Source organism: Acomys minous (assembly GCF_964271855.1).
Source record: "Acomys minous genome assembly, chromosome: 9".
Classification (NCBI taxonomy): domain Eukaryota; kingdom Metazoa; phylum Chordata; class Mammalia; order Rodentia; family Muridae; genus Acomys; species Acomys minous.
In genome coordinates, this window is record NC_140490.1 from 102,642,339 (window position 1) to 102,650,129 (window position 7,791).

The 7,791-nt window shown below is 40.3% G+C and overlaps 2 pseudogenes across 2 annotated transcripts; both read left to right on the forward strand.

The window, feature by feature from the left end:
- Positions 1 to 216: 216 nt before the first annotated feature.
- On the forward strand, positions 217 to 1,626 carry LOC311605922 (cerebellar degeneration-related protein 2-like; annotated as a pseudogene). The gene has a single exon. The product of its transcript is annotated as a cerebellar degeneration-related protein 2-like (transcript).
- A 4,037-nt stretch (positions 1,627 to 5,663) lies between these two features.
- Positions 5,664 to 7,263, forward strand: LOC311605676 (T-complex protein 1 subunit epsilon-like; annotated as a pseudogene). Its single transcript has one exon. The product of its transcript is annotated as a T-complex protein 1 subunit epsilon-like (transcript).
- Positions 7,264 to 7,791: the final 528 nt, after the last annotated feature.

Sequence of the window (7,791 nt, forward strand, 5' to 3'; positions counted from 1 at the left end):
AAAAAAAAAAAACAATCTCCGTAAATTCTCACCAACATAACTGCCTAAACGTGAGTTGCATAAGGACAACAGCAATAGGCATGCTAGTGTGGATGGAAGAAATCCCATGAGGCCTGAACTTGACACCAAAAACTACAGGCAACTAAAGAATGCTGAGAATGGAGGAAATAGTATTCCTCAGGGAAAATAATGTCATTTAGTTATTAGATATCAAATGGTCATCCCTTAAAACATGCACAGAAGTAACATTATAAGACTGAGCAGAATGTATTTGTGTATTTAGGAGCACACACGTTTGTAATGACAATCAATGAAAATAAGACCAAGAAATCAAAGAGAGTAAAGAGATATATGGGAGAGTTTGGTGGGAGGAAAAGAAAGGGTGAAATGATGTAATTCTATTATAATCTTAAAATAAAAGAAAAAATTAAAAGTGTTTTCTGGAAAGAGGCAGGGCCCGGGGACAGCCCGGGACAGCGGCTGAAACGGCAGGGCTGCGGTAGGATGGTGCCCCCCGGCAACATGCTGGCAGATAACCCGGTGAAGGGCTTTGAGATGAAGGATGATCCCAGGTACGACCACCAGGACCTCCAGCAAGTTCTCCAGCTTGCTGCTAAACTTGGAAAGACGCTACTGGACCGGAAAGCAGAGCTGGAGGATTCTCTTCGTCAGATATACACAACCAATCAGGAGCGGTTACAGGGAACTGAGCATCTGACCAAGGAGGTGGAGCTACTACGGCAAATGAATGAGGAGCATGCAAAAGTTCACGAGCAGTTAGTTGTCACAGCAAGAGAACTGGAAGAAACCAACCAGAAGCTAGATTCTGAGAGCCAGGTCTCACAGCAGAAAACCCTGCGCCTGACTGAAACAACTGCATGCCTACAAACCAACACTGACCACCTCCAGAGCCAAGCAGAGGAGCTGGAATCTCCCAACCGAGGAAGAGGGAGGCAAGAAGGCACGTGGGCAGGAGAAACCAGCACCCAGCTTCTCTTACCTGAAAGAGCTGTATGGCCTCCGCCAACACTTTGTATATGACCACGTGTTGGCTGAGGTCACTTCCTTGCAAGGCCAGTAGAGTCCTGATGAAGAAGAAAGCAAGCAGCTGAAAAAGGCAGTGACGACGTTGCAGATCCAGCTGAGTCTAGAGAGGTAGAAGCGAGTGAGCCTGGGGGCAGAGTATAAAGTGGTGTTGAAGGAGAACAGCGAACTGTAGTGGCAGCTGGGGCCATAGATGCCTACCAACCCCGGGCACTGGAGCTGGAGCGGAGGTGGCTGAGATGCGGCAGATGCTACAGGCAGAGCATCCTTTTGCGAGTGGTGTTGAGCAGCTGGTACCCGACTCTCTGCTTGTTCCTTTCAAGAAACCCAGCTAGAGTCTGCTGGAGGAGATGTTCCTGGACGCTCTGGAAACAGGTAGAAAAACCACTCAAATGCAGCAGCAGTGAGATGACGGTGCTCAGCAGCTTGGCAGGGGGTGACATCATGAAGGGACATGAGGAGACTTGTATCAGGAGAGCTGAGGCTGTGAAGCAGAGGGGCGTCTCCCTTCTGCATGAAGTGGACACTCAGCACAGTGCTCCGAAAGAGAGTGATCAAGAACCAAAACACACAACTTCATAGTTGGGAAAATTTTACAGTTCTTTACAAATGAGGAGGCTAAGGGGTGAAAATCATTTAAGATGTTGTATTTTGCCTAGCACAGAGGAAAATAAGGTACACCTGTATGTTTAAGGGCTCGCCTGTTAAAGCTTTAGAATAGAGAATGGATTCTATTGGGTGCATATAATGCTGTATTTTCTTTTTACCTTTTATCCATCAGTTCTGAAAACAAAGAGCATAAAAATCTTAAATTTCACTCCTGTTGCTCGGTATCAATGTTCAGAGAATTGTGGCAGTTTTTGTAAAACTTGGTTATTTTTGTATGACTGTCTGTCACTAAATGACATGAATTGTATTCTTTATAATATAATAACAGAAAAGGAAAAATCCAAATTGAAATATTTGTCTGTTCTATACCTCTATGGCTGTGGAGTCGAGGACAAAGAGACAGGACATGAAGGGATATGCTTTAAATATTGAACTGTAAAATAGGAACTAAGAATCTAACTTTCAGATAGAACCTAAATTATTGCTATTTAAGAGATGGAATGATCTTACTTTTTTTCTATCAAATATTCTAAATACGTAGTTATTTGATATTATTGTCTTTATATGGCCCTGTCTTAACATTGTTGTGCATGCAATGCTACTTAGATCTTTTTCTAATAATAATTGTCTAATAATTCCCTGTCAAAGAAGCACATAGAGATGACAGATAAAAAAATGATAAACCAGAAGTCTCAAGTAATTTTACCATCTATAGACATTTCCATCGACCCTTTTCTGTATTACTCTTTCTGTGAAGTGTACTTCTGATTGCCTTGGATACAGAGAGCAAAGATAAACCAAAATTAAGAATTCTGTCTAAATCTACCTTAGTGAACAGTGAGTTTACTTGGTGTTACTTACACTAGCATGGGTAAATTTGATAGAGACATCACTAAGAGACCTATGCTATTATGGGTCACAACTCATGAAAGCTGCATTACTAGAACCTCCTGTACAACTTGCAGGCAGCTACCACAGTGGCCTTCCTCCTCTTCAATTGCCACAGCTCAAATATCCTACAGGAGACACCTTCCAGGTCTTGACAGTCATTTGTGAATGAATGAGTCTTACATAGCTTCCTTCTCCCCTCTAAAAGGGTGTCTTTATCTGGAAGAAACAGATACCCAACATTCTGGTTGCTAGGAATGATGTTTGAGAAGTCATTGCAACACTTGAAATTCATCATGGGATGTGAAGTAAAAAAAAAAAAAATAGAGAAAAGGGTTCTGTTTTCTCTAGAAACACACACACTTTCCACTCTTCCGACTGTTCATAAACACCTTTCTGAACAAGGGACCAGGAAAGGAAGAATCTGGAAAATTAGCAAACTTTTAGACAATCGGACCTTTATCTAACTTCAAGTTGCAGGGAAAAAAAAAACACTACTCTCTGTATTCTCATCAGTTTCTGCTAATGGAAACCAATCTGTCACCCTTACTCAGGTATAATGCAGGCTCAAGAAGAAAGGAGAAAGCAGATTGGGCTTTGAAAGTATTTTTTAAAGAGTACTAGAGATATTTCAAATTGAAGAAAAGTCATTAATCTAAAAGTTCCAGAACTCCAAATTAGTTAAAAACCAATAATTGTATAAATAAACAAGACAGATGATGATGATGATGATAGATAAATAGATCGATGATAAAATATTTGCATAGATCTTAATTATACCAACTTTCCTTTTTGTTGAATACTTTAACAGATTATTTCTAATTTGTCCAAGTTTTGATGCAAATAGAAATAAAAATTATGTAGTTATTATGGGTTACACATACAGACAAACCTCTCATTTTATCACCAGGAGATGCAGTGACTTTTTGACTCCCTCCAACTAGGTCCTATTATTGCTTTTTACTGGAAAAAGCAATGGAAGTGACATGGTGTTCGTTCAACTTTTAAGAGTCCCACCTTGTATTTTGTTCTTTGTAGGAAAATACTTGCCACTGGAACTCAGCACCCAGGCCCCCAAGCAGTGAGAAATAAATGTCACATCATGACAGGCTCACAGCACACAGGGAAGGCCTAGCGTGTAGTCACCTATCTGTAGACACTGCTAGCAGTGTTCACGGGCTCCCTTCTCCTTTGGACCCTCCCCCTCAGGCCACCCTCAGAGACTCAGCAGAATAGCCCACCTGAGCCAGTAAACACAGGAGAGAGACACATAAGATGCTTGTCTTATCTCAAAGCTTTGGTATCCCATTAGTGGAATGAAGAACTGTTTTCCAATTCATTATTATGACAAGAAAATATTGACTTTGGCATTATGACAAAACAGGAGCAAAGAAATTTTTAAGAAGTGACTAGCATTGAGTAAGACCACAGTAAAAATAATTTAGAACTTTATATAGAGTCTTAAATCACCAGATGACTGTGATTTGTTATCAACGATTACCAGGAAGTAACACTGTGTTGATTTAGCTTTTAAGAATACTGTCTTGCGTTTCCTATTTGTAGGAAACACTTGATGTGGGAATCAGCATCTGGGCCCCCAGGCAATAGATTTATTTTGTACATTTATTTTATTTTTATGGCTATGGAATAATGCTCATTGTAAAAGAAAACACCGTGTTAAATATTTGCCTATCATTAACAGGAAATAGAAAAATAGCTTGAAAACAAACAGTATATATGATAATAATTAACTCACTTGGAAGATAAGTTCAGAGTAATGGGTTATGTATTAAAGTAACATAATTCAGACAAATAAAAATGGTTAGAAGTGTCAATCCTACTGCAAACATCATTAATTCCAATTTGGCTTTGCTCTGATAACCAAATAATGTTGAGTTTAATTTTTAAAGTGCCAAAAAAATCAATAAACATTGGGTGTTAAGTGACAAATCATATTTCAGGTCTTGATGAGTGATCAAATGACTTCTTTTTTAAGGTTAAACTTGTTTTCAGGGACAGATGTTTCAAAATAAAAATTATTCTGAGCTGTCTTACCCGCTAATTTCTGCTCAGGCTTTCCAAAAGATCCATCATCACTTGAAGCCCCACAGCGTAGACTTTGGAGAGACGTCCAAATGTTTGTCTAATTACTCTCTTCTTCTTCGTGGAGAGAGTAGTTTTATCTGAGGAAATTAATCAGACCAGCACCGCAAAGTAAAAATTGCAAAGAGGCAGCAGGAAAGATTCTGTTGGATTGTGGGTCCTACGTAGTCATGGCCTTTTGGTATTGGACATGAAGCCCAAGCACAGATGCTGATAAATCACTGGAAAGAAAGTTCTTTTACAAGGTAAAGAAAAGCCCAAGCAGGCAGCATCGCGTGCAGTGTAGCTTGTAGAAAGTCGTCATGTGGAAAGCCACTTCCACTTCGAAGAAGTTTGGACACTGAATTGCTTCAAAATATATGCAAATTAGCATCGAAACTAAGAACTTGGGATATATTGCCACAGACTGATAATTTTTTTTTTTTTTTTTGCTGATCAACAATTTCTACCAGGCAAGACAAACAGTTCATCAGTTTAGTCAATTACATTTATTAAAGTGAATATTTTGTGTTTCAGAAACTCTAGTAGGCTTTGCTCATACACTAGTATATAAAGCAAAGCCCCCGCTCACAGGAAATTAGTACAGAAGTTCATGCATAGAGGTAAGGATGAATGTACAGAAACACATAATAGAGCATCAGATGTTATAAGTACCAAGGCAAAAATAAGTTAGATATATGATTTCTTTTAAATAGAATGATTTGAGCAAATCTTTGTAAGACGTTTGTATTCGGTCGAATGTCAAACAAAGGAGAGACATGCAATAACTAAGGAACTTTACTTTTATTGAAGAGGAAGCCAGAAGACATGTTATTAACATATTAGGGACATGTTTCTACAAGGGCAATACCAGTGTTAAGTCCCACTAGCTGTGTACAAAGGTTTCCCTTTCTCCAATCTCTGATCAGCATTTATTGCTTGTTTTCTAGATGACAGCCATTCTGACTAAGGTGAGATGGAATATCAACGTAGCTTTAATTTAATTTGCCTTTCATAGCCAAACATGTTCAATACCCTTTAAAATACATGCATTGGTGCTTTGTATATTTTCCCCTGAGTACAGTCTATTCAATCCTTTAACTAGGTTGATGTCTGAATGACATTTTAGATGTCCAATCGTTGTAGGTCTTTATATGCTCTCCAGGAAATATCACTGCTTGAATGTGTCACAAACATTTGCTCTCATGGGCAAGGTATCTTCACCATGCAGATTATTCATATGAGACAGAACAGCAGGAGTGATGCCTTGTTGGAAGAAGCTGAGCAGCTACTGGACCGAGGCATTCACCCTATCAGAATTGCTGATGGCTACGACCAGGCTGCCTGAATTGCTATGGACCACCTGGACAAGATCAATGATAGTGTGCTTGTTGACGTACACAACCCTGAACCCCTGATTCAGACTGCAAAAACCACGCTGGGCTCAAAAGAGGTTAACAGTTGTCATCGACAAATGGCTGAGATTGCTGTGGATGCCGTCCTCACTGTGGTAGGTGTGGAGCAGAGAGATGTTGACTTTGAGCTCATCAAAGTGGAAGGCAAAGTGGGAGAGGGAAGCTGGAGGACACCAAACTGATAAAGGGTGTGATCGTCGATAAGGACTTCAGTCACCCACAAATGCCTAAAAGTGGAAAATGCTAAGATTGCAATTCTCACATGTCCATCTGAGCCAAAGCACAAGGTGGGTGTAACCTCAGTGGAGGACTACAAAGCTCCGCAGAGATACGAAAAGGAGAAGTTTAAAGAGATGATTCATCAGATTAAAGAAACTGGAGCTAACCTAGCTACTTGCCAGTGGGGCTTTGATGGCGAAGCCAATCACTTACTTCTTCAAAATGCCCTCCCTGCAGTTCACGGGGTAGGAGGACCTGAGATTGAGCTGATAGCCATAGCAACGGGAGGACGGATTATCCCAAGGTCCTCAGAGCTTACCTCTGAGAAGCCCGGCTTTGCTGGTGTGGTACGGGAGATCTCGTTTGACACTACAAAGTACTAAATGCTGGTCATTGAGCAGTGTAATAACTCTAGAGCTGTGACCATTTTCATCAGAGGAAACAGGATGATCACTGAAGAAGCAAAATGTTCTCTCCACGATGCCCTGTGTGTCATCCGGAACCTCATCCCGGACAACCGCGTTGTGTTTGGAGGAGGGGCAGCCAAAATAGCCTGCGCTCTGGCAGTCAGCCAAGCAGCAGACAAGTGCTCAACTCTGGAACAATATGCCATGAGAGCTTTGGCCGACGCCTTGGAGGTCATCCCCATGGCCCTTGCAGAAAATAGTGGCATGAATCCCATCCTGATCATGACTGAAGTTTGAGCCAAGGAAGTGAAGGAGTCCCTGCCCCGGGGATCGACTGTTTGCACAAGGGCTCGAAAGCTACGCAGTATCAGCACGTCATAGAAAGCTTGATTGGCAAGGAGCAGCACATCTCTCTTGCTACCCAGATGGTTAGAATGCTTCTGATGACTGATGACATCCGTAAGCCTGGGGAATCTGAAGAGTAAACTGTCCATCCACTACTGTGACTAAATAAAGGGTGCGTCCTGCTGTTTCTGCAGTGACTGCTAGTCCTCTCACAGCCTGTAGAGGCGGGAATAAAAGCAGCTGTTTGGTGAAAAAAAAAATTAGACTATTCTTTCTTTTTGAATTCTAATCCATATCCCATTACATATACATTTAAAAGTCTCAAGCCATAAATAATGGTTTGCCTTCCATTTATTTTTATTGGTTATTAATCAACATCTAGTTTGCTGGTGTTAAAAATTGTTCCATGGTTGTTTGGTCCAACGCTATGTCTTACTGTGTTTTTATTCAAGTTGACCTTTTTCTAATATAAAAAAACTGTGTATTTCTAAATATTTATGAAAACAGATATAAGTGTGAAAGTAATTTAGTGAGACATTATCAGTGAATAATAGAGTTTTTATGTGAATTGTAGAGAAAAATAAAATGGAGGAGAAGGCAGAGGTTTTCAAAAGTCAGGGTTTTCAGAGGCAATTCTCCAAAATTGTGAGTTCCCATCAGAAATACTCTTATCATTTTTTTGTGACTCTTTGCTTTCTACACAAAACAACTCATTAATTTTATATTTTGAAAAAAAAAAGAGGTGGAGTACATTTTAATCATAGCATATGAGAGCATTCAGT